The sequence below is a fragment of the Poeciliopsis prolifica genome, unplaced genomic scaffold, assembly GCF_027474105.1.
Source record: "Poeciliopsis prolifica strain line A6 unplaced genomic scaffold, Auburn_PproV2 SCAFFOLD003, whole genome shotgun sequence".
NCBI lineage: Eukaryota > Metazoa > Chordata > Actinopteri > Cyprinodontiformes > Poeciliidae > Poeciliopsis > Poeciliopsis prolifica.
The window spans coordinates 2,452,074-2,475,028 of NW_026562378.1; the positions used below are offsets into that span (position 1 = coordinate 2,452,074).

The window sequence follows — 22,955 nt, forward strand, 5'->3', positions numbered from 1 at the left end:
CTGAGTGGATCGCATTGTGAACAATGTTTTGATGCTGCTCAGCACAAAGACTTTGGCAAAAAACTCTTTTGCATCTTGACAAAAGAGAAGGACGAGGAATGAGATGGACAAGTAAATCAGACACTTTGAATGTATTGTGAAAAGGTTAGGATAGCAGAGGATGGTTTCGATCCATCGACCTCTGGGTTATGGGCCCAGCACGCTTCCGCTGCGCCACTCTGCTTTGACGTCACATTCCTTGACCCGGATTCGAACCAGGGTTGCTGCGGCCACAAATCACTATACGATCATGGCTTTTCATTCGAATGCGTTGTACGTCAGCCACACCTAACAAACACAGTACAGTGGTTAAAGGCGCTCACATGCCTCTACACAGCTGCCCTAGAAAGCACATGGGTTTCTTCAGTATAGAGTTTGTAGAGCCTCGTTGGCGCAGTAGGCAGCGCATCAGTCTCATAATCTGAAGGTCGTGAGTTCAACCCTCACACGAGGCAAAGGTTTTGATTAATACAAATATTACGCTGCGACCAGTCAGTCGTGGTCCGACACGATGACAAGGGGCTTGTTGCAGGGAGACGGGCTCGTGGCGATTGATAAAGTGTCTCACTGATGGATAAGTTTCGACTCTTTGCTAGCTCACACAACTTTTCTTCTGTCGTCCACACCAACCACGTGCCCTTGCAGTCCTCTGTATCGTCCCATCCTGCTGACAGGATCACATTAAACAATGTTCTGATAAAGCACAGAAAAAAGCTGAGCTGCAGACTTGGAAAACATAGTCTGAAGGTCGTGAGTTTAACCCTCACACGAGGCACATGTTTTGATTAATACAATTATTATGCTGCTACCAGTCAGTCGTGATCAGACACGATGACAAGGACCTCTTTGTGGGGGATGGGCTAGTGGCGCAATGGATAACGCGTCTGACTACGGATCAGAAGAGTCTAGGTTCGACTCCTGGCTAGCTCAAGCAACTTTTCTTCTGTCATCCAAAGCAGCTGTGTACCCATGCAGCCTTCTCAGCGTCATCTCCATTCTCCTGAGTGGATCGCATTGTGAACAATGTTTTGATGCTGCTCAGCACAAAGACTTTGGAAAAAAACTCTTTTGCATCTTGACAAAAGAGAAAGGACGAGGAATGAGATGGACAAGTAAATCAGACACTTTGAATGTATTGTGAAAAGGTTAGGATAGCAGAGGATGGTTTCGATCCATCGACCTCTGGGTTATGGGCCCAGCACGCTTCCGCTGCGCCACTCTGCTTTGTCGTCACTTTCCTTGACCCGGATTCGAACCAGGGTTGCTGCGCCACAATCACTATACGATCATGGCTTTTCATTCGAATGCGTTGTACGTCAGCCACACCTAAAAAACAGTGCAGTGGTAAAAGGCGCTCACATGCCTCTACACAGCTGACCTGGAAAGCACATGGGTTTCTTCAGTATAGATTTTGTAGAGCCTCGTTGGCGCAGTAGGCAGCGCGTCAGTCTCATAATCTGAAGGTCGTGAGTTCAACCCTCACACGAGGCAAAAGTTTTGATTAATACAAATATTATGCTGCGACCAGTCAGTCGTGGTCCGACACGATGACAAGGGGCTTGTTGCAGGGAGACGGGCTCGTGGCGATTGATAAAGCATCTCACTTATGGATCAGGTTCGACTCCTTGCTTGCTCAAGCAGAAGTTCTTCTGTCGTCCACACCAGCCACGTGCCCGTGCAGAGTCCTCGGCTTCATCTCCATTCTCCTGAGTGGATCGCATTGTGAACAATGTTTGATGCTGCTCAGCACAAAGACTTTGGAAAAAAACTGGTTTGCTTCTTGACAAAAGAGAAACTAGGAGGAATGAGAAGGACAAGTAAATCAGACACTTTGAATGTATTGTGAAAAGGTTAGGATAGCAGAGGATGGTTTCGATCCATCGACCTCTGGGTTATGGGCGCAGCACGCTTCCGCTGCGCCACTCTGCTTTGTCGTCACATTCCTTGACCCGGATTCGAACCAGGGTTGCTGCGGCCACAAATCACTATACGATCATGGCTTTTCATTCGAATGCGTTGTACTCAGCCACACCTAACAAACACAGTACAGTGGTAAAAGGCGCTCACATGCCTCTACACAGCTGCCCTAGAAAGCACATGGGTTTCTTCAGTATAGAGTTTGTAGAGCCTCGTTGGCGCAGTAGGCAGCGCGTCAGTCTCATAATCTGAAGGTCGTGAGTTCAACCCTCACACAGAGGCAAAAGTTTTGATTAATACAAATATTACGCTGCGACCAGTCAGTCGTGGTCCGACACGATGACAAGGGGCTTGTTGCAGGGAGACGGGCTCGTGGCGATTGATAAAGTGTCTCACTGATGGATAAGTTTTCGACTCTTTGCTAGCTCACACAACTTTTCTTCTGTCGTCCACACCAACCACGTGCCCTTGCAGTCCTCTGTATCGTCTCCATCCTGCTGACAGATCACATTAAACAATGTTCTGATAAAGCACAGAAAAAAGCTGAGCTGCAGACTTGGAAACATAGTCTGAAGGTCGTGAGTTTAACCCTCACACGAGGCACATGTTTTGATTAATACAATTATTATGCTGCTACCAGTCAGTCGTGATCAGACACGATGACAAGGACCTCTTTGTGGAGGGATGGGCTAGTGGCGCAATGGATAACGCGTCTGACTACGGATCAGAAGAGTCTAGGTTCGACTCCTGGCTAGCTCAAGCAACTTTTCTTCTGTCATCCAAAGCAGCTGTGTACCCATGCATCCCTCTCAGCGTCATCTCCATTCTCCTGAGTGGATCGCATTGTGAACAATGTTTTGATGCTGCTCAGCACAAAGACTTTGGAAAAACTCTTTTGCATCTTGACAAAAGAGAAAGGACGAGGAATGAGATGGACAAGTAAATCAGACACTTTGAATGTATTGTGAAAAGGATAGCAGCGGACGGTTTCGATCCATTGACCTCTGGGTTATGGGCACAGCACGCTTCCGATGCGCCACTCTGCTTTGTCGTCACATGCTGTGACCCGGATTCGAACCAGGGTTGCTGCTGCTACAACTCACTATACGATCATGGCTTTTCATTCGAATGCGTTGTACGTAAGCCACACCTAACAAACACAGTACAGTGGTAAAAGGCGCTCACATGCCTCTACACAGCTGCCCTAGAAAGCACATGGGTTTCTTCAGTATAGAGTTTGTAGAGCCTCGTTGGCGCAGTAGGCAGCGCGTCAGTCTCATAATCTGAAGGTCGTGAGTTCAACCCTCACACGAGGCAAAAGTTTTGATTAATACAAATATTATGCTGCGACCAGTCAGTCGTGGTCCGACACGATGACAAGGGGCTTGTTGCAGGGAGACGGGCTCGTGGCTATTGATAAAGTGTCTCACTGATGGATAAGTTTCGACTCTTTGCTAGCTCACAACTTTTCTTCTGTCGTCACACCAACCACGTGCCCTTGCAGTCCTCTGCATAGTCTCCATCCTGCTGACAGGATCACATTAAACAATGTTCTAATAAAGCACAGAAAAAAGCTGAGCTGCAGACTTGGAAAACATAGTCTGAAGGTCGTGAGTTTAACCCTCACACGAGGCACATGTTTTGATTAATACAATTATTATGCTGCTACCAGTCAGTCGTGATCAGACACGATGACAAGGAGCTCTTGCGGCGGGATGGGCTAGTGGCGCAATGGATAATGCATCTGACTACTGATCAGAAGAGTCTAGGTTCGACTCCTGGCTAGCTCAAGCAACTTTTCTTCTGTCATCCATAGCAGCTGTGTACCCATGCAGCCTTCTCAGCGTCATCTCCATTCTCCTGAGTGGATAGCATTGTGAACAATGTTTTGATGCTGCTCAGCACAAAGACTTTGGCAAAAAACTCTTTTGCATCTGACAAAAGAGAAAGGACGGGAATGAGATGGACAAGTAAATCAGACACTTTGAATGTATTGTGAAAAGGTTAGGATAGCAGCGGACGTTTCGATCCATCGACCTCTGGGTTATGGGCCCAGCACGCTTATGATGCGCCACTCTGCTTTGTCGTCACATGCTGTGACCCGGATTCGAACCAGGGTTGCTGCGGCTACAACTCACTATACGATCATGGCTTTTCATTCGAATGCGTTGTACGTAAGCCACACTAACAAACACAGTACAGTGGTAAAAGGCGCTCACATGCCTCTACACAGCTGCCCTAGAAAGCACATGGGTTTCTTCAGTACAGAGTTTGCGAAGCCTCGTTGGCGCAGTAGGCAGCGCGTCAGTCTCATAATCTGAAGGTCGTGAGTTCAACCCTCACACGAGGCACAAGTTTTGATAAATACAAATATTACACTGCGACCAGTCAGTCGTGGTCCGACACGATGACAAGGGGCTTGTTGCAGGGAGACGGGCTCGTGGCGATTGATAAAGTGTCTCACTGATGGATAAGGTTCGACTCTTTGCTAGCTCAAACAACTTTTCTTCTTTCGTCCACACCAACCACGTGCCCTTGCAGTCCTCTGTATCGTCTCCATCCTGCTGACAGGATCACATTAAACAATGTTCTGATAAAGCACAGAAAAAAGCTGAGCTGCAGACTTGGAAAACATAGTCTGAAGGTCGTGAGTTTAACCCTCACACGAGGCACATGTTTGATTAATACAATTATTATGCTGCTACCAGTCAGTCGTGATCAGACACGATGACAGGACCTCTTCGTGGCGGGATGGGCTAGTGGCGCAATGGATAACGCGTCTGACTACGGATCAGAAGAGTCTAGGTTCGACTCCTGGCTAGCTCAAGCAACTTTTCTTCTGTCATCCAAAGCAGCTGTGTACCCATGCAGCCTTCTCAGCGTCATCTCCATTCTCCTGAGTGGATCGCACTGTGAACAATGTTTTATGCTGCTCAGCACAAAGACTTTGGCAAAAAACTCTTTTGCATCTTGACAAAAGAGAAAGGACGAGGAATGAGATGGACAAGTAAATCAGACACTTTGAATGTATTGTGAAAAGGTTAGGATAGCAGATGGTTTCGATCCTCGACCTCTGGGTTATGGCCCAGCACGCTTCCGCTGCGCCACTCTGCTTTGTCGTCACATTCCTTGACCCGGATTCGAACCAGGGTTGCTGCGGCCACAAATCACTATACGATCATGGCTTTTCATTCGAATGCGTTGTACGTCAGCCACACCTAACAAACACAGTACAGTGGTTAAAGGCGCTCACATGCCTCTACACAGCTGCCCTAGAAAGCACATGGTTTCTTCAGTATAGAGTTTGTAGAGCCTCGTTGGCGCAGTAGGCAGCGCATCAGTCTCATAATCTGAAGGTCGTGAGTTCAACCCTCACACGAGGCAAAGGTTTTGATTAATACAAATATTACGCTGCGACCAGTCAGTCGTGGTCCGACACGATGACAAGGGGCTTGTTGCAGGGAGACGGGCTCGTGGCGATTGATAAGTGTCTCACTGATGGATAGTTTCGACTCTTTGCTAGCTCACACAACTTTTCTTCTGTCGTCCACACCAACCACGTGCCCTTGCAGTCCTCTGTATCGTCTCCATCCTGCTGACAGGATCACATTAACAATGTTCTGATAAAGCACAGAAAAAAGCTGAGCTGCAGACTTGGAAAACATAGTCTGAAGGTCGTGAGTTTAACCCTCACACGAGGCACATGTTTTGATTAATACAATTATTATGCTGCTACCAGTCAGTCGTGATCAGACACGATGACAAGGAGCTCTTTGCGGCGGGATGGGCTAGTGGCGCAATGGATAACGCGTCTGACTACGGATCAGAAGAGTCTAGGTTCGACTCCTGGCTAGCTCAAGCAACTTTTCTTCTGTCATCCATAGCAGCTGTGTACCCATGCAGCCTTCTCAGCGTCATCTCCATTCTCCTGAGTGGATCGCATTGTGAACAATGTTTTGATGCTGCTCAGCACAAAGACTTTGGCAAAAACTCTTTTGCATCTTGACAAAAGTGAAAGGACGAGGAATGAGATGGACAAGTAAATCAGACACTTTGAATGTATTGTGAAAAGGTTAGGATAGCAGAGGATGGTTTCGATCCATCGACCTCTGGGTTATGGGCCCAGCACGCTTCCGCTGCGCCACTCTGCTTTGACGTCACACTCCTTGACCCGATTCGAACCAGGGTTGCTGCGGCCACAAATCACTATACGATCATGGCTTTTCATTCGAATGCGTTGTACGTCAGCCACACCTAACAAACACAGTACAGTGGTTAAGGCGCTCACATGCCTATACACAGCTGCCCTAGAAAGCACATGGGTTTCTTCAGTATAGAGTTTGTAGAGCCTCGTTGGCGCAGTAGGCAGCGCGTCAGTCTCATAATCTGAAGGTCGTGAGTTCAACCCTCACACGAGGCAAAAGTTTTGATTAATACAAATATTATGCGACCAGTCGTGGTCCGACACGATGACAAGGGGCTTGTTGCAGGGAGACGGGCTCGTGGCGATTGATAAAGCATCTCACTTATGGATCAGTTCGACTCCTTGCTTGCTCAAGCAGAAGTTCTTCTGTCGTCCACACCAGCCACGTGCCCGTGCAGAGTCCTCGGCTTCATCTCCATTCTCCTGAGGATCGCATTGTGAACAATGTTTGATGCTGCTCAGCACCAAAGACTTTGAAAAAAACTGGTTTGCTTCTTGACAAAAGAGAAACTAGGAGGAATGAGAAGGACAGTAAATCAGACACTTTGAATGTATTGTGAAAAGGTTAGGATAGCAGAGGATGGTTTCGATCCATCGACCTCTGGGTTATGGGCCCAGCACGCTTCCGCTGCGCCACTCTGCTTTGTCGTCACATTCCTTGACCCGGATTCGAACCAGGGTTGCTGCGGCCACAAATCACTATACGATCATGGCTTTTCATTCGAATGCGTTGTACGTCAGCCACACCTAACAAACACAGTACAGTGGTAAAGGCGCTCACATGCCTCTACACAGCTGCCCTAGAAGCACATGGGTTTCTTCAGTATAGAGTTTGTAGAGCCTCGTTTGGCGCAGTAGGCAGCGCGTCAGTCTCATAATCTGAAGGTCGTGAGTTCAACCCTCACACGAGGCAAAAGTTTTGATTATACAAATATTACGCTGCGACCAGTCAGTCGTGGTCGACACGATGACAAGGGGCTTGTTGCAGGGAGACGGGCTCGTGGCGATTGATAAAGTGTCTCACTGATGGATAAGTTTCGACTCTTTGCTAGCTCACACAACTTTTCTTCTGTCGTCCACACCAACCACGTGCCCTGGCAGTCCTCTGTATCGTCTCCATCCTGCTGACAGGATCACATTAAACAATGTTCTGATAAAGACAGAAAAAGCTGAGCTGCAGACTTGGAAAACATAGTCTGAAGGTCGTGAGTTTAACCTCACACGAGGCACATGTTTTGATTAATACAATTATTATGCTGCTACCAGTCAGTCGTGATCAGACACGATGACAAGGACCTCTTTGTGGAGGGATGGGCTAGTGGCGCAATGGATAACGCGTCTGACTACGGATCAGAAGAGTCTAGGTTCGACTCCTGGCTAGCTCAAGCAACTTTTCTTCTGTCATCCAAAGCAGCTGTGTACCCATGCATCCCTCTCAGCGTCATCTCCATTCTCCTGAGTGGATCGCATTGTGAACAATGTTTTGATGCTGCTCAGCACAAAGACTTTGGAAAAAACTCTTTTGATCTTGACAAAAGAGAAAGGACGAGGAATGAGATGGACAAGTAAAATCAGACACTTTTGAATGTATTGTGAAAAGGATAGCAGCGGACAGTTTCGATCATCGACCTCTGGGTTATGGGCCCAGCACGCTTCCGATGCGCCACTCTGCTTTGTCGTCACATGCTGTGACCCGGATTCGAACCAGGGTTGCTGCTGCTACAACTCACTATACGATCATGGCTTTTCATTCGAATGCGTTGTACGTAAGCCACACCTAACAAACACAGTACAGTGGTAAAAGGCGCTCACATGCCTCTACACAGCTGCCCTAGAAAGCACATGGGTTTCTTCAGTATAGAGTTTGTAGAGCCTCGTTGGCGCAGTAGGCAGCGCGTCAGTCTCATAATCTGAAGGTCGTGAGTTCAACCCTCACACGAGGCAAAAGTTTTGATTAATACAAATATTATGCTGCGACCAGTCAGTCGTGGTCCGACACGATGACAAGGGGCTTGTTGCAGGGAGACGGGCTCGTGGCGATTGATAAAGTGTCTCACTGATGGATAAGTTTCGACTCTTTGCTAGCTCACACAACTTTTCTTCTGTCGTCCACACCAACCACGTGCCCTTGCAGTCCTCGGCATAGTCTCCATCCTGCTGACAGGATCACATTAAACAATGTTCTAATAAAGCACAGAAAAAAGCTGAGCTGCAGACTTGGAAAACATAGTCTGAAGGTCGTGAGTTTAACCCTCACACGAGGCACATGTTTTGATTAATACAATTATTATGCTGCTACCAGTCAGTCGTGATCAGACACGATGACAAGGAGCTCTTTGCGGCGGGATGGGCTAGTGGCGCAATGGATAATGCATCTGACTACTGATCAGAAGAGTCTAGGTTCGACTCCTGGCTAGCTCAAGCAACTTTCTTCTGTCATCCATAGCAGCTGTGTACCCATGCAGCCTTCTCAGCGTCATCTCCATTCTCCTGAGTGGATAGCATTGTGAACAATGTTTTGATGCTGCTCAGCACAAAGACTTTGGCAAAAAACTCTTTTGCATCTGACAAAAGAGAAAGGACGAGGAATGAGATGGACAAGTAAATCAGACACTTTGAATGTATTGTGAAAAGGTTAGGATAGCAGCGGACGGTTTTCGATCCATCGACCTCTGGTTATGGGCCCAGCACGCTTATGATGCGCCACTCTGCTTTGTCATCACTGCTGTGACCCGGATTCGAACCAGGGTTGCTGCGGCTACAACTCACTATACGATCATGGCTTTTCATTCGAATGCGTTGTACGTAAGCCACACCTAACAAACACAGTACAGTGGTAAAAGGCGCTCACATGCCTCTACACAGCTGCCCTAGAAAGCACATGGGTTTCTTCAGTATAAAGTTTGTAGAGCCTCGTTGGCGCAGTAGGCAGCGCGTCAGTCTCATAATCTGAAGGTTGTGAGTTCAACCCTCACACGAGGCACAAGTTTTGATAAATACAAATATTACACTGCGACCAGTCAGTCGTGGTCCGACACGATGACAAGGGCTTGTTGCAGGGAGACGGGCTCGTGGCTATTGATAAAGTGTCTCACTGATGGATAAGGTTCGACTCTTTGCTAGCTCAAACAACTTTTCTTCTGTCGTCCACACCAACCACGTGCCCTTGCAGTCCTCTGTATCGTCTCCATCCTGCTGACAGGATCACATTTAAACAATGTTCTGATAAAGCACAGAAAAAAGCGAGCTGCAGACTTGGAAAACATAGTCTGAAGGTCGTGAGTTTAACCCTCACACGAGGCACATGTTTTGATTAATACAATTATTATGCTGCTACCAGTCAGTCGTGATCAGACACGATGACAAGGACCTCTTCGTGGCGGGATGGGCTAGTGGCGCAATGGATAACGCGTCTGACTACGGATCAGAAGAGTCTAGGTTCGACTCCTGGCTAGCTCAAGCAACTTTTCTTCTGTCATCCAAAGCAGCTGTGTACCCATGCAGCCTTCTCAGCGTCATCTCCATTCTCCTGAGTGGATCGCACTGTGAACAATGTTTTTATGCTGCTCAGCACAAAGACTTTGGCAAAAAAACTCTTTTGCATCTTGACAAAAGAGAAAGGACGAGGAATGAGATGGACAAGTAAATCAGACACTTTGAATGTATTGTGAAAAGGTTAGGATAGCAGAGGATGGTTTCGATCCATCGACCTCTGGGTTATGGGCCCAGCACGCTTCCGCTGCGCCACTCTGCTTGTCGTCACATTCCTGACCCGGATTCGAACCAGGGTTGCTGCGGCCACAATCACTATACGATCATGGCTTTTCATTCGAATGCGTTGTACGTCAGCCACACCTAACAAACACAGTACAGTGGTTAAAGGCGCTCACATGCCTCTACACAGCTGCCCTAGAAAGCACATGGGTTTCTTCAGTATAGAGTTTGTAGAGCCTCGTTGGCGCAGTAGGCAGCGCATCAGTCTCATAATCTGAAGGTCGTGAGTTCAACCCTCACACGAGGCAAAGGTTTTGATTAATACAAATATTACGCTGCGACCAGTCAGTCGTGGTCCGACACGATGACAAGGGGCTTGTTGCAGGGAGACGGGCTCGTGGCGATTGATAAAGTGTCTCACTGATGGATAAGTTTCGACTCTTTGCTAGCTCACACAACTTTCTTCTGTCGTCCACACCAACCACGTGCCCTTGCAGTCCTCGGCATCGTCTCCATCCTGCTGACAGGATCACATTAAACAATGTTCTGATAAAGCACAGAAAAAAGCTGAGCTGCAGACTTGGAAAACATAGTCTGAAGGTCGTGAGTTTAACCCTCACACGAGGCACATGTTTTGATTAATACAATTATTATGCTGCTACCAGTCAGTCGTGATCAGACACGATGACAAGGAGCTCTTTGTGGCGGGACGGGCTAGTGGCGCAATGGATAACGCGTCTGACTACGGATCAGAAGAGTCTAGGTTCGACTCCTGGCTAGCTCAAGCAACTTTTCTTCTGTCATCCATAGCAGCTGTGTACCCCATGCAGCCTTCTCAGCGTCATCTCCATTCTCCTGAGTGGATCGCATTGTGAACAATGTTTTGATGCTGCTCAGCACAAAGACTTTGGCAAAAAAACTCTTTTGCATCTTGACAAAAGTGAAAGGACGAGGAATGAGATGGACAAGTAAATCAGACACTTTGAATGTATTGTGAAAAGGTTAGGATAGCAGAGGATGGTTTCGATCCATCGACCTCTGGGTTATGGGCCCAGCACGCTTCCGCTGCGCCACTCTGCTTTGTCGTCACATTCCTTGACCCGGATTCGAACCAGGGTTGCTGCGGCCACAAATCACTATACGATCATGGCTTTTCATTCGAATGCGTTGTACGTCAGCCACACCTAACAAACACAGTACAGTGGTTAAGGCGCTCACATGCCTATACACAGCTGCCCTAGAAAGCACATGGTTTCTTCAGTATAGAGTTTGTAGAGCCTCGTTGGCGCAGTAGGCAGCGCGTCAGTCTCATAATCTGAAGGTCGTGAGTTCAACCCTCACACGAGGCAAAAGTTTTGATTAATACAAATATTATGCTGCGACCAGTCAGTCGTGGTCCGACACGATGACAAGGGCTTGTTGCAGGGAGACGGGCTCGTGGCGATTGATAAAGCATCTCACTTATGGATCAGGTTCGACTCCTTGCTTGCTCAAGCAGAAGTTCTTCTGTCGTCCACACCAGCCACGTGCCCGTGCAGAGTCCTCGGCTTCATCTCCATTCTCCTGAGTGGATCGCATTGTGAACAATGTTTTGATGCTGCTCAGCACAAAGACTTTGGAAAAAAACTGGTTTGCTTCTTGACAAAAGAGAAACTAGGAGGAATGAGAAGGACAGTAAATCAGACACTTTGAATGTATTGTGAAAAGGTTAGGATAGCAGAGGATGGTTTCGATCCATCGACCTCTGGGTTATGGGCCCAGCACGCTTCCGCTGCGCCACTCTGCTTTGTCGTCACATTCCGTGACCAGGATTCGAACCAGGGTTGCTGCGGCCACAAATCACTATACGATCATGGCTTTTTCATTCGAATGCGTTGTACGTCAGCCACACCTAACAAACACAGTACAGTGTAAAAGGCGCTCACATGCCTCTACACAGCTGCCCTAGAAAGCACATGGGTTTCTTCAGTATAGAGTTTGTAGAGCCTCGTTGGCGCAGTAGGCAGCGCGTCAGTCTCATAATCTGAAGGTCGTGAGTTCAACCCTCACACGAGGCAAAAGTTTGATTAATACAAATATTACGCTGCGACCAGTCAGTCGTGGTCCGACACGATGACAAGGGGCTTGTTGCAGGGAGACGGGCTCGTGGCGATTGATAAAGTGTCTCACTGATGGATAAGTTTCGACTCTTTGCTAGCTCACACAACTTTTCTTCTGTCGTCCACACAACCACGTGCCCTTGCAGTCCTCTGTATCGTCTCCATCCTGCTGACAGGATCACATTAAACAATGTTCTGATAAAGCACAGAAAAAAGCTGAGCTGCAGACTTGGAAAAACATAGTCTGAAGGTCGTGAGTTTAACCCTCACACGAGGCACATGTTTTGATTAATACAATTATTATGCTGCTACCAGTCAGTCGTGATCAGACACGATGACAAGGACCTCTTTGTGGAGGGATGGGCTAGTGGCGCAATGGATAACGCGTCTGACTACGGATCAGAAGAGTCTAGGTTCGACTCCTGGCTAGCTCAAGCAACTTTTCTTCTGTCATCCAAAGCAGCTGTGTACCCATGCATCCCTCTCAGCGTCATCTCCATTCTCCTGAGTGGATCGCATTGTGAACAATGTTTTGATGCTGCTCAGCACAAAGACTTTGGAAAAAACTCTTTTGCATCTTGACAAAAGAGAAAGGACGAGGAATGAGATGGACAAGTAAATCAGACACTTTGAATGTATTGTGAAAAGGTTAGGATAGCAGCGGACGGTTTCGATCCATCGACCTCTGGGTTATGGGCACAGCACGCTTCCGATGCGCCCACTCTGCTTTGTCGTCACATGCTGTGACCCGGATTCGAACCAGGGTTGCTGTGGCTACAACTCACTATACGATCATGGCTTTTCATTCGAATGCGTTGTACGTAAGCCACACCTAACAAACACAGTACAGTGGTAAAAGCGCTCACATGCCTCTACACAGCTGCCCTAGAAAGCACATGGGTTTCTTCAGTATAGAGTTTGTAGAGCCTCGTTGGCGCAGTAGGCAGCGCGTCAGTCTCATATCTGAAGGTCGTGAGTTCAACCCTCACACGAGGCAAAAGTTTTGATTAATAAAATATTACGCTGCGACCAGTCAGTCGTGGTCCGACACGATGACAAGGGGCTTGTTGCAGGGAGACGGGCTCGTGGCGATTGATAAAGTGTCTCACTGATGGATAAGTTTCGACTCTTTGCTAGCTCACACAACTTTTCTTCTGTCGTCCACACCAACCACGTGCCCTTGCAGTCCTCTGTATCGTCTCCATCCTGCTGACAGGATCACATAAACAATGTTCTGATAAAGCACAGAAAAAAGCTGAGCTGCAGACTTGGAAAACATAGTCTGAAGGTCGTGAGTTTAACCCTCACACGAGGCACATGTTTTGATTAATACAATTATTATGCTGCTACCAGTCAGTCGTGATCAGACACGATGACAAGGAGCTCTTTGCGGCGGGATGGGCTAGTGGCGCAATGGATAATGCATCTGACTACTGATCAGAAGAGTCTAGGTTCGACTCCTGGCTAGCTCAAGCAACTTTCTTCTGTCATCCATAGCAGCTGTGTACCCATGCAGCCTTCTCAGCGTCATCTCCATTCTCCTGAGTGGATCGCATTGTGAACAATGTTTTGATGCTGCTCAGCACAAAGACTTTGGAAAAAAACTCTTTTGCATCTTGACAAAAGAGAAAGGACGAGGAATGAGAAGGACAAGTCAATCAGACACTTTGAATGTATTGTGAAAAGGTTAACATAACAGAGGATCCATCGACCTCTAGGTTATGGGCCCAGCACGCTTATGATGCGCCACTGCTGTGTCGTCACATGCTGTGACCCGGATTCGAACCAGGGTTGCTGCTGCTACAACTCACTATACGATCATGGCTTTTCATTCGAATGCGTTGTACGTCAGCCACACCTAACAAACACAGTACAGTGGTAAAAGGCGCTCACATGCCTCTACACAGCTGCCCTAGAAAGCACATGGGTTTCTTCAGTATAGAGTTTGTAGAGCCTCGTTGGCGCAGTAGGCAGCGCATCAGTCTCATAATCTGAAGGTCGTGAGTTCAACCCTCACACGAGGCAAAAGTTTTGATTAATACAAATATTACGCTGCGACCAGTCAGTCGTGGTCCGACACGATGACAAGGGGCTTGTTGCAGGGAGACGGGCTCGGCGATTGATAAGTGTCTCACTGATGGATCAGGTTCGACTCCTTGCTTGCTCAAGCAGAAGTTCTTCTGTCGTCCACACCAGCCACGTGCCCGTGCAGAGTCCTCGGCTTCATCTCCATTCTCCTGAGTGGATCGCATTGTGAACAATGTTTTGATGCTGCTCAGCACAAAGACTTGGAAAAAAACTGGTTTTGCTTCTTGACAAAAGAGAAACTAGGAGGAATGAGAAGGACAAGTAAATCAGACACTTTGAATGTATTGTGAAAAGGTTAGGATAGCAGAGGATGGTTTCGATCCATCGACCTTGGGTTATGGGCCCAGCACGCTTCCGCTGCGCCACTCTGCTTTGTCGTCACATTCCGTGACCAGGATTCGAACCAGGGTTGCTGCGGCCACAAATCACTATACGATCATGGCTTTTCATTCGAATGCGTTGTACGTCAGCCACACCTAACAAACACAGTACAGTGGTAAAAGGCGCTCACATGCCTCTACACAGCTGCCCTAGAAAGCACATGGGTTTCTTCAGTATAGAGTTTGTAGAGCCTCGTTGGCGCAGTAGGCAGCGCGTCAGTCTCATAATCTGAAGGTCGTGAGTTCAACCCTCACACGAGGCAAAAGTTTTGATTAATACAAATATTACGCTGCGACCAGTCACTCGTGGTCCGACACGATGACAAGGGGCTTGTTGCAGGGAGACGGGCTCGTGGCGATTGATAAAGTGTCCACTGATGGATAAGTTTCGACTCTTTGCTAGCTCACACAACTTTTCTTCTGTCGTCCACACCAACCACGTGCCCTTGCAGTCCTCTGTATCGTCTCCATCCTGCTGACAGGATCACATAACAATGTTCTGATAAAGCACAGAAAAAAGCTGAGCTGCAGACTTGGAAAACATAGTCTGAAGGTCGTGAGTTTAACCCTCACACGAGGCACATGTTTTGATTAATACAATTATTATGCTGCTACCAGTCAGTCGTGATCAGACACGATGACAAGGACCTCTTTGTGGAGGGATGGGCTAGTGGCGCAATGGATAACGCGTCTGACTACGGATCAGAAGAGTCTAGGTTCGACTCCTGGCTAGCTCAAGCAACTTTTCTTCTGTCATCCAAAGCAGCTGTGTACCCATGCATCCCTCTCAGCGTCATCTCCATTCTCCTGAGTGGATCGCATTGTGAACAATGTTTTGATGCTGCTCAGCACAAAGACTTGGCAAAAAAACTCTTTTGCATCTTGACAAAAGAGAAAGGACGAGGAATGAGATGGACAAGTAAATCAGACACTTTGAATGTATTGTGAAAAGGTTAGGATAGCAGAGGATTTCGATCCATCGACTCTGGGTTATGGGCCCAGCACGCTTCCGCTGCGCCACTCTGCTTTGTCGTCACATTCCTTGACCCGGATTCGAACCAGGGTTGCTGCGGCCACAAATCACTATACGATCATGGCTTTCATTCGAATGCGTTGTACGTCAGCCACACCTAACAAACACAGTACAGTGGTTAAAGGCGCTCACATGCTCTACACAGCTGCCCTAGAAAGCACATGGGTTTCTTCAGTATAGAGTTTGTAGAGCCTCGTTGGCGCGTAGGCAGCGCATCAGTCTCATAATCTGAAGGTCGTGAGTTCAACCCTCACACGAGGCAAAGGTTTTGATTAATACAAATATTACGCTGCGACCAGTCAGTCGTGGTCCGACACGATGACAAGGGCTTGTTGCAGGGAGACGGGCTCGTGGCGATTGTAAAGTGTCTCACTGATGGATAAGTTTCGACTCTTTGCTAGCTCACACAACTTTTCTTCTGTCGTCCACACCAACCACGTGCCCTTGCAGTCCTCGGCATAGTCTCCATCCTGCTGACAGGATCACATTAAACAATGTTCTGATAAAGCACAGAAAAAAGCTGAGCTGCAGACTTGGAAAAACATAGTTGAAGGTCGTGAGTTTAACCCTCACACGAGGCACATGTTTTGATTAATACAATTATTATGCTGCTACCAGTCAGTCGTGATCAGACACGATGACAAGGAGCTCTTTGCGGCGGGATGGGCTAGTGGCGCAATGGATAACGCGTCTGACTACGGATCAGAAGAGTCTAGTTCGACTCCTGGCTAGCTCAAGCAACTTTCTTCTGTCATCCATAGCAGCTGTGTACCCATGCAGCCTTCTCAGCGTCATCTCCATTCTCCTGAGTGGATCGCATTGTGAACAATGTTTGATGCTGCTCAGCACAAAGACTTTGGCAAAAACTCTTTTGCATCTTGACAAAAGAGAAAGGACGAGGAATGAGATGGACAAGTAAATCAGACACTTTGAATGTATTGTGAAAAAGGTTAGGATAGCAGAGGATGGTTCGATCCATCGACCTCTGGGTTATGGGCCCAGCATGCTTCCGCTGCGCCACTCTGCTTTGTCATCACATGCTGTGACCCGGATTCGAACCAGGGTTGCTGCGGCACAACTCACTATACGATCATGGCTTTTCATTCGAATGCGTTGTACGTCAGCCACACCTAACAAACACAGTACAGTGGTAAAAGGCGCTCACATGCCTCTACACAGCTGCCCTAGAAAGCACATGGGTTTCTTCAGTATAGAGTTTGTAGAGCCTCGTTGGCGCAGTAGGCAGCGCGTCAGTCTCATAATCTGAAGGTCGTGAGTTCAACCTCACACGAGGCAAACGTTTTGATTAATACAAATATTATGCTGCGACCAGTCAGTCGTGGTCCGACACGATGACAAGGGGCTTGTTGCAGGGAGACGGGCTCGTGGCGATTGATAAAGTGTCTCACTTATGGATAGTTTCGACTCTTTGCTAGCTCACACAACTTTTCTTCTGTCGTCCACACCAACCACGTACCCTTGCAGTCCTCTGTATCGTCTCCATCCTGCTGACAGGATCACATTAAACAATGTTCTGATAAAGCACAGAAAAAGCTGAGCTGCAGACTGGAAAACATAGTCTGAAGGTCGTGAGTTTAACCCTCACACGAGGCACATGTTTTGATTAATACAATTATTATGCTGCTACCAGTCAGTCGTGATCAGACACGATGACAAGGCGCTCTTTGTGGCGGGATGGGCTAGTGGCGCAATGGATAACGCGTCTGACTACGGATCAGAAGAGTCTAGGTTCAACTCCTGGCTAGCTCAAGCAACTTTTCTTCTGTCATCCATAGCAGCTGTGTACCCATGCAGCCTTCTCAGCGTCATCTCCATTCTCCTGAGTGGATCGCACTGTGAACAATGTTTTTATGCTGCTCAGCACAAAGACTTTGGCAAAAAACTCTTTGCATCTTGACAAAAGAGAAAGGACGAGGAATGAGATGGACAAGTAAATCAGACACTTTGAATGTATTGTGAAAAGGTTAGGATAGCAGAGGATGGTTTCGATCCATCGACCTCTGGGTTATGGGCCCAGCACGCTTCCGCTGCGCCACTCTGCTTGTCGTCACATTCCGTGACCAGGATTCGAACCAGGGTTGCTGCGGCCACAAATCACTATACGATCATGGCTTTTCATTCGAATGCGTTGTACGTCAGCCACACCTAACAAACACAGTACAGTGGTAAAAGGCGCTCACATGCCTCTACACAGCTGCCCTAGAAAGCACATGGGTTTCTTCAGTATAGAGTTTGTAGAGCCTCGTTGGCGCAGTAGGCAGCGCGTCAGTCTCATAATCTGAAGGTCGTGAGTTCAACCCTCACACGAGGCAAAAGTTTTGATTAATACAAATATTACGCTGCGACCAGTCACTCGTGGTCCGACACGATGACAAGGGGCTTGTTGCAGGGAGACGGGCTCGTGGCGATTGATAAAGTGTCTCACTGATGGATAAGTTTCGACTCTTTGCTAGCTCACACAACTTTTCTTCTGTCGTCCACACCAACCACGTGCCCTTGCAGTCTCTGTATCGTCTCCATCCTGCTGACAGGATCACATTAAACAATGTTCTGATAAAGCACAGAAAAAAGCTGAGCTGCAGACTTGGAAAACATAGTCTGAAGGTCGTGAGTTTAACCCTCACACGAGGCACATGTTTTGATTAATACAATTATTATGCTGCTACCAGTCAGTCGTGATCAGACACGATGACAAGGACCTCTTTGTGGAGGGATGGGCTAGTGCGCAATGGATAACGCGTCTGACTACGGATCAGAAGAGTCTAGGTTCGACTCCTGGCTAGCTCAAGCAACTTTTCTTCTTGTCATCCAAAGCAGCTGTGTACCCATGCATCCCTCTCAGCGTCATCTCCATTCTCCTGAGTGGATCGCATTGTGAACAATGTTTTGATGCTGCTCAGCACAAAGACTTTGGGCAAAAAACTCTTTTGCATCTTGACAAAAGAGAAAGGACGAGGAATGAGATGGACAAGTAAATCAGACACTTTGAATGTATTGTGAAAAGGTTAGGATAGCAGAGGATGGTTTCGATCCATCGACCTCTGGGTTATGGGCCCAGCACGCTTCCGCTGCGCCACTCTGCTTTGTCGTCACATTCCTTGACCCGGATTCGAACCAGGGTTGCTGCGGCCACAAATCACTATACGATCATGGCTTTTCATTCGAATGCGTTGTACGTCAGCCACACCTAACAAACACAGTACAGTGGTTAAAGGCGCTCACATGCCTCTACACAGCTGCCCTAGAAAGCACATGGGTTTCTTCAGTATAGAGTTTGTAGAGCCTCGTTGGCGCAGTAGGCAGCGCATCAGTCTCATAATCTGAAGGTCGTGAGTTCAACCCTCACACGAGGCAAAGGTTTTGATTAATACAAATATTACGCTGCGACCAGTCAGTCGTGGTCCGACACGATGACAAGGGGCTTGTTGCAGGGAGACGGGCTCGTGGCGATTGATAAAGTGTCTCACTGATGGATAAGTTTCGACTCTTTGCTAGCTCACACAACTTTTCTTCTGTCGTCCACACCAACCACGTGCCCTTGCAGTCCTCGGCATAGTCTCCATCCTGCTGACAGGATCACATTAAACAATGTTCTAATAAAGCACAGAAAAAAGCTGAGCTGCAGACTTGGAAACATAGTCTGAAGGTCGTGAGTTTAACCCTCACACGAGGCACATGTTTTGATTAATACAATTATTATGCTGCTACCAGTCAGTCGTGATCAGACACGATGACAAGGACCTCTTGTGGAGGGATGGGCTAGTGGCGCAATGGATAACGCGTCTGACTACGGATCAGAAGAGTCTAGGTTCGACTCCTGGCTAGCTCAAGCAACTTTTCTTCTGTCATCCATAGCAGCTGTGTACCCATGCAGCCTTCTCAGCGTCATCTCCATTCTCCTGAGTGGATCGCATTGTGAACAATGTTTTGATGCTGCTCAGCACAAAGACTTTGGAAAAAAACTCTTTTGCATCTTGACAAAAGAGAAAGGACGAGGAATGAGAAGGACAAGTAAATCAGACACTTTGAATGTATTGTGAAAAGGTTAGGATAGCAGCGGACGGTTTCGATCCATTGACCTCTGGGTTATGGGCCCAGCACGCTTCCGATGCGCCACTCTGCTTTGTCGTCACATGCTGTGACCCGGATTCGAACCAGGGTTGCTGCTGCTACAACTCACTATACGATCATGGCTTTTCATTCGAATGCGTTGTACGTCAGCCACACCTAACAAACACAGTACAGTGGTAAAAGGCGCTCACATGCCTCTACACAGCGCCCTAGAAAGCACATGGGTTTCTTCAGTATAGAGTTTGTAGAGCCTCGTTGGCGCAGTAGGCAGCGCATCAGTCTCATAATCTGAAGGTCGTGAGTTAACCCTCACACGAGGCAAGTTTTGATTAATACAATTATTACGCTGCGCCAGTCAGTCGTGGATCGACACGATGACAAGGGCTTTTGCGGGGACGGGCTAGTGCGATGATAAGTGTCTCACTGATGGAGTCAGGTTCGACTCCTGCTAGCTCAAGCAGAAGTTCTTCTGTCGTCCACACCAGCACGTGCCCGTGCAGATCTCGGCTTCATCTCCATTCTCCTGAGTGGATCGCATTGTGAACAATGTTTTGATGCTGCTCAGCACAAAGACTTTGGAAAAAAACTTTTGCATCTTGACAAAAGAGAAACTAGGAGGAATGAGAAGGACAAGTAAATCAGACACTTTGAATGTATTGTGAAAAGGTTAGGATAGCAGCGGACGGTTTCGATCCATCGACCTCTGGGTTATGGGCCCAGCACGCTTCCGATGCGCCACTCTGCTTTGTCGTCACATCCTGTGACCAGGATTCGAACCAGGGTTGCTGCGGCACAAACTCACTATACGATCATGGCTTTTCATTCGAATGCGTTGTACGTAAGCCACACCTAACAAACACAGTACAGTGGTAAAAGGCGCTCACATGCCTCTACACAGCTGCCCTAGAAAGCACATGGGTTTCATCAGTATAAAGTTTGTAGAGCCTCGTTGGCGCAGTAGGCAGCGCGTCAGTCTCATAATCTGAAGGTCGTGAGTTCAACCCTCACACGAGGCAAAAGTTTTGATTAATACAAATATTACACTGCGACCAGTCAGTCGTGGTCCGACACGATGACAAGGGGCTTGTTGCAGGGAGACGGGCTCGTGGCTATTGATAAAGTGTCTCACTGATGGATAAGTTTCGACTCTTTGCTATCTCACAAAACTTTTCTTCTTTCGTCCACACCAGCCACGTGCCCTTGCAGTCCTCTGCATCGTCTCCATCCTGCTGACAGGATCACATTAAACAATGTTCTGATAAAGCACAGAAAAAGCTGAGCTGCAGACTTGGAAAACATAGTCTGCAGGTCGTGAGTTTAACCCTCACACGAGGCACATGTTTTGATTAATACAATTATTATGCTGCTACCAGTCAGTCGTGATCAGACACGATGACAAGGAGCTCTTTGCGGTGGTATGGGCTAGTGGCGCAATGGATAACGCGTCTGACTACGGATCAGAAGAGTCTAGGTTCGACTCCTGGCTAGCTCAAGCAACTTTTCTTCTGTCATCCATAGCAGCTGTGTACCCATGCAGCCTTCTCAGCGTCATCTCCATTCTCCTGAGTGGATCGCATTGTGAACAATGTTTTGATGCTGCTCAGCACAAAGACTTTGGAAAAAAACTCTTTTGCATCTTGACAAAAGAGAAAGGACGAGGAATGAGAATGGACAAGTAAATCAGACACTTTGAATGTATTGTGAAAGGTTAGGATAGCAGAGGATGGTTTCGATCCATCGACCTTCTGGGTTATGGGCCCAGCACGCTTCCGCTGCGCCACTCTGCTTTGACGTCACACTCCTTGACCCGATTCGAACCAGGGTTGCTGCGGCCACAAATCACTATACGATCATGGCTTTTCATTCGAATGCGTTGTACGTCAGCCACACCTAACAAACACAGTACAGTGGTAAAAGGCGCTCACATGCCTCTACACAGCTGCCCTAGAAAGCACATGGGTTTCTTCAGTATAGAGTTTGCGAAGCCTCGTTGGCGCAGTAGGCAGCGCGTCAGTCTCATAATCTGAAGGTCGTGAGTTCAACCCTCACACGAGGCAAAAGTTTTGATTAATACAAATATTACACTGCGACCAGTCAGTCGTGGTCCGACACGATGACAAGGGGCTTGTTGCAGGGAGACTGGCTCGTGGCGATTTATAAAGCATCTCACTTATGGATCAGGTTCGACTCCTTGCTTGCTCAAGCAGAAGTTCTTCTGTCGTCCACACCAGCCACGTGCCCGTGCAGAGTCCTCGGCTTCATCTCCGTCCTCCTGAGTGAATCGCATTGTGAACAATGTTTTGATGCTGCTCAGCACAAAGACTTTGGAAAAAAACTGTTTTGCTTCTTGACAAAAGAGAAACTAGGAGGAATGAGAAGGACAAGTGAATCAGACACTTTGAATGTATTGTGAAAAGATTTGGATAGCAGAGGATGGTTCCGATCCATCGACCTCTGGGTTATGGGCCCAGCACGCTTCGTCTGCGCCACTCTGCTTTTCCGTCACATGCCGTGAGACTGATTCCAACCGGGGTTGCTGCGGCCACAACGCAGAGTTCTAACCGCTACACGATCATGGCTTTTCACTCAAAGAGAAAAGATGAATTTACAGAACGGTTTTCTTTTTTAAAGAAAACAGATTAAAACAACGTGAGCTCGCTTCTCCAAAAGTTGCTCCTGCTGCTGCGACGTTGCTGCCACATTACAGAAACCTGTCGATGACAGTGAGTGGCTGAAATACGGCTGGTTTTCAATCCGGAGCACAATGAGAACACCTCACAGGAGATGAGCTGCCGCAGAGTCCCACCGACAGCCATGATGCGCTTCTTATGATCTGAGTTGTTCAGATAATTTGATATGAATTTCTAAAAGGGCATCTGTCTCTAGTGGCATTATTACTTCAGCTGAACAGTCTATCAGACAGACACTTTTACAAGTAAAGCTTGAGCAATCTACACAACATGGAACCTATGGACTCACTGCTATCATCTCCATTGTCATCAATCTATTATTTCTCTCTGTTTCTGTCTTGTCTGTTTCTGTCTTTTCACTTATCTTTCATTCTTAAGGGTTTTTTCCCTTTTTTTGCCAAGCTAAATAAAGGTATAATAAAACAATCATTTATTCAAAGCCAGTCCCCCATAGCTTGTTTTTTCCCGGTCTCATATTCCCAAAGCACAGTCATTTCCATACAGTGACATTAGAAGCTAATCAGACATTAAAAGGCTTTTTATTAGGGCCAGAAAACACAGAGCTGTGTGTGGAGACCGCTGACAGCAGCAGTACTTCCCACTAATTAACGAGTGGTCCACCACCTGCCCCTCAGTAATATCGTTATCCTTCTGCTCATAAAACACGTGTATAGGCAGCTGCTCCTGGTTTTTAATCAC

At 47.5% G+C, this 22,955-nt stretch overlaps 1 protein-coding gene and 44 non-coding genes across 46 annotated transcripts in view; 35 read left to right on the top strand and 10 right to left on the bottom strand.

Annotated features, from left to right (window-relative positions):
- The window catches only part of iqsec1b (IQ motif and Sec7 domain ArfGEF 1b), an 87,374-nt gene that overhangs the window by 33,002 nt on the left and 31,417 nt on the right, over positions 1 to 22,955 (bottom strand). The gene's annotated exons all lie outside the window — the stretch shown is intronic.
- On the bottom strand, positions 152 to 223 carry trnam-cau (transfer RNA methionine (anticodon CAU)). The gene has a single exon. It is a non-coding gene; the product is annotated as a tRNA-Met (tRNA).
- On the top strand, positions 422 to 494 carry trnam-cau (transfer RNA methionine (anticodon CAU)). Its single transcript has one exon. It is a non-coding gene; the product is annotated as a tRNA-Met (tRNA).
- trnar-acg (transfer RNA arginine (anticodon ACG)) lies at positions 897 to 969 on the top strand. Its single transcript has one exon. It is a non-coding gene; the product is annotated as a tRNA-Arg (tRNA).
- trnam-cau (transfer RNA methionine (anticodon CAU)) lies at positions 1,192 to 1,263 on the bottom strand. The gene has a single exon. It is a non-coding gene; the product is annotated as a tRNA-Met (tRNA).
- On the top strand, positions 1,458 to 1,530 carry trnam-cau (transfer RNA methionine (anticodon CAU)). The gene has a single exon. It is a non-coding gene; the product is annotated as a tRNA-Met (tRNA).
- Positions 2,166 to 2,239, top strand: trnam-cau (transfer RNA methionine (anticodon CAU)). Its single transcript has one exon. It is a non-coding gene; the product is annotated as a tRNA-Met (tRNA).
- Positions 2,643 to 2,715, top strand: trnar-acg (transfer RNA arginine (anticodon ACG)). Its single transcript has one exon. It is a non-coding gene; the product is annotated as a tRNA-Arg (tRNA).
- On the top strand, positions 3,201 to 3,273 carry trnam-cau (transfer RNA methionine (anticodon CAU)). Its single transcript has one exon. It is a non-coding gene; the product is annotated as a tRNA-Met (tRNA).
- trnas-acu (transfer RNA serine (anticodon ACU)) lies at positions 3,674 to 3,746 on the top strand. Its single transcript has one exon. It is a non-coding gene; the product is annotated as a tRNA-Ser (tRNA).
- On the top strand, positions 4,235 to 4,307 carry trnam-cau (transfer RNA methionine (anticodon CAU)). Its single transcript has one exon. It is a non-coding gene; the product is annotated as a tRNA-Met (tRNA).
- Positions 4,710 to 4,782, top strand: trnar-acg (transfer RNA arginine (anticodon ACG)). Its single transcript has one exon. It is a non-coding gene; the product is annotated as a tRNA-Arg (tRNA).
- On the top strand, positions 5,268 to 5,340 carry trnam-cau (transfer RNA methionine (anticodon CAU)). The gene has a single exon. It is a non-coding gene; the product is annotated as a tRNA-Met (tRNA).
- Positions 5,742 to 5,814, top strand: trnar-acg (transfer RNA arginine (anticodon ACG)). The gene has a single exon. It is a non-coding gene; the product is annotated as a tRNA-Arg (tRNA).
- trnam-cau (transfer RNA methionine (anticodon CAU)) lies at positions 6,036 to 6,107 on the bottom strand. Its single transcript has one exon. It is a non-coding gene; the product is annotated as a tRNA-Met (tRNA).
- Positions 6,304 to 6,376, top strand: trnam-cau (transfer RNA methionine (anticodon CAU)). The gene has a single exon. It is a non-coding gene; the product is annotated as a tRNA-Met (tRNA).
- trnam-cau (transfer RNA methionine (anticodon CAU)) lies at positions 6,732 to 6,803 on the bottom strand. Its single transcript has one exon. It is a non-coding gene; the product is annotated as a tRNA-Met (tRNA).
- trnam-cau (transfer RNA methionine (anticodon CAU)) lies at positions 7,000 to 7,073 on the top strand. The gene has a single exon. It is a non-coding gene; the product is annotated as a tRNA-Met (tRNA).
- On the top strand, positions 7,473 to 7,545 carry trnar-acg (transfer RNA arginine (anticodon ACG)). The gene has a single exon. It is a non-coding gene; the product is annotated as a tRNA-Arg (tRNA).
- trnam-cau (transfer RNA methionine (anticodon CAU)) lies at positions 8,032 to 8,104 on the top strand. Its single transcript has one exon. It is a non-coding gene; the product is annotated as a tRNA-Met (tRNA).
- trnas-acu (transfer RNA serine (anticodon ACU)) lies at positions 8,509 to 8,581 on the top strand. The gene has a single exon. It is a non-coding gene; the product is annotated as a tRNA-Ser (tRNA).
- trnam-cau (transfer RNA methionine (anticodon CAU)) lies at positions 9,071 to 9,143 on the top strand. Its single transcript has one exon. It is a non-coding gene; the product is annotated as a tRNA-Met (tRNA).
- trnar-acg (transfer RNA arginine (anticodon ACG)) lies at positions 9,547 to 9,619 on the top strand. Its single transcript has one exon. It is a non-coding gene; the product is annotated as a tRNA-Arg (tRNA).
- On the bottom strand, positions 9,843 to 9,914 carry trnam-cau (transfer RNA methionine (anticodon CAU)). The gene has a single exon. It is a non-coding gene; the product is annotated as a tRNA-Met (tRNA).
- On the top strand, positions 10,110 to 10,182 carry trnam-cau (transfer RNA methionine (anticodon CAU)). The gene has a single exon. It is a non-coding gene; the product is annotated as a tRNA-Met (tRNA).
- On the top strand, positions 10,586 to 10,658 carry trnar-acg (transfer RNA arginine (anticodon ACG)). Its single transcript has one exon. It is a non-coding gene; the product is annotated as a tRNA-Arg (tRNA).
- trnam-cau (transfer RNA methionine (anticodon CAU)) lies at positions 10,883 to 10,954 on the bottom strand. The gene has a single exon. It is a non-coding gene; the product is annotated as a tRNA-Met (tRNA).
- Positions 11,151 to 11,223, top strand: trnam-cau (transfer RNA methionine (anticodon CAU)). The gene has a single exon. It is a non-coding gene; the product is annotated as a tRNA-Met (tRNA).
- Positions 11,589 to 11,660, bottom strand: trnam-cau (transfer RNA methionine (anticodon CAU)). The gene has a single exon. It is a non-coding gene; the product is annotated as a tRNA-Met (tRNA).
- Positions 11,859 to 11,931, top strand: trnam-cau (transfer RNA methionine (anticodon CAU)). Its single transcript has one exon. It is a non-coding gene; the product is annotated as a tRNA-Met (tRNA).
- On the top strand, positions 12,335 to 12,407 carry trnar-acg (transfer RNA arginine (anticodon ACG)). The gene has a single exon. It is a non-coding gene; the product is annotated as a tRNA-Arg (tRNA).
- Positions 13,373 to 13,445, top strand: trnas-acu (transfer RNA serine (anticodon ACU)). The gene has a single exon. It is a non-coding gene; the product is annotated as a tRNA-Ser (tRNA).
- Positions 13,926 to 13,998, top strand: trnam-cau (transfer RNA methionine (anticodon CAU)). The gene has a single exon. It is a non-coding gene; the product is annotated as a tRNA-Met (tRNA).
- trnam-cau (transfer RNA methionine (anticodon CAU)) lies at positions 14,632 to 14,704 on the top strand. The gene has a single exon. It is a non-coding gene; the product is annotated as a tRNA-Met (tRNA).
- On the top strand, positions 15,106 to 15,178 carry trnar-acg (transfer RNA arginine (anticodon ACG)). Its single transcript has one exon. It is a non-coding gene; the product is annotated as a tRNA-Arg (tRNA).
- trnam-cau (transfer RNA methionine (anticodon CAU)) lies at positions 16,699 to 16,770 on the top strand. Its single transcript has one exon. It is a non-coding gene; the product is annotated as a tRNA-Met (tRNA).
- On the top strand, positions 17,172 to 17,244 carry trnar-acg (transfer RNA arginine (anticodon ACG)). Its single transcript has one exon. It is a non-coding gene; the product is annotated as a tRNA-Arg (tRNA).
- Positions 17,466 to 17,537, bottom strand: trnam-cau (transfer RNA methionine (anticodon CAU)). Its single transcript has one exon. It is a non-coding gene; the product is annotated as a tRNA-Met (tRNA).
- trnam-cau (transfer RNA methionine (anticodon CAU)) lies at positions 17,735 to 17,807 on the top strand. The gene has a single exon. It is a non-coding gene; the product is annotated as a tRNA-Met (tRNA).
- Positions 18,507 to 18,578, bottom strand: trnam-cau (transfer RNA methionine (anticodon CAU)). The gene has a single exon. It is a non-coding gene; the product is annotated as a tRNA-Met (tRNA).
- trnam-cau (transfer RNA methionine (anticodon CAU)) lies at positions 18,777 to 18,849 on the top strand. The gene has a single exon. It is a non-coding gene; the product is annotated as a tRNA-Met (tRNA).
- On the top strand, positions 19,252 to 19,324 carry trnar-acg (transfer RNA arginine (anticodon ACG)). Its single transcript has one exon. It is a non-coding gene; the product is annotated as a tRNA-Arg (tRNA).
- On the top strand, positions 20,510 to 20,582 carry trnam-cau (transfer RNA methionine (anticodon CAU)). Its single transcript has one exon. It is a non-coding gene; the product is annotated as a tRNA-Met (tRNA).
- trnar-acg (transfer RNA arginine (anticodon ACG)) lies at positions 20,986 to 21,058 on the top strand. The gene has a single exon. It is a non-coding gene; the product is annotated as a tRNA-Arg (tRNA).
- On the top strand, positions 21,551 to 21,623 carry trnam-cau (transfer RNA methionine (anticodon CAU)). Its single transcript has one exon. It is a non-coding gene; the product is annotated as a tRNA-Met (tRNA).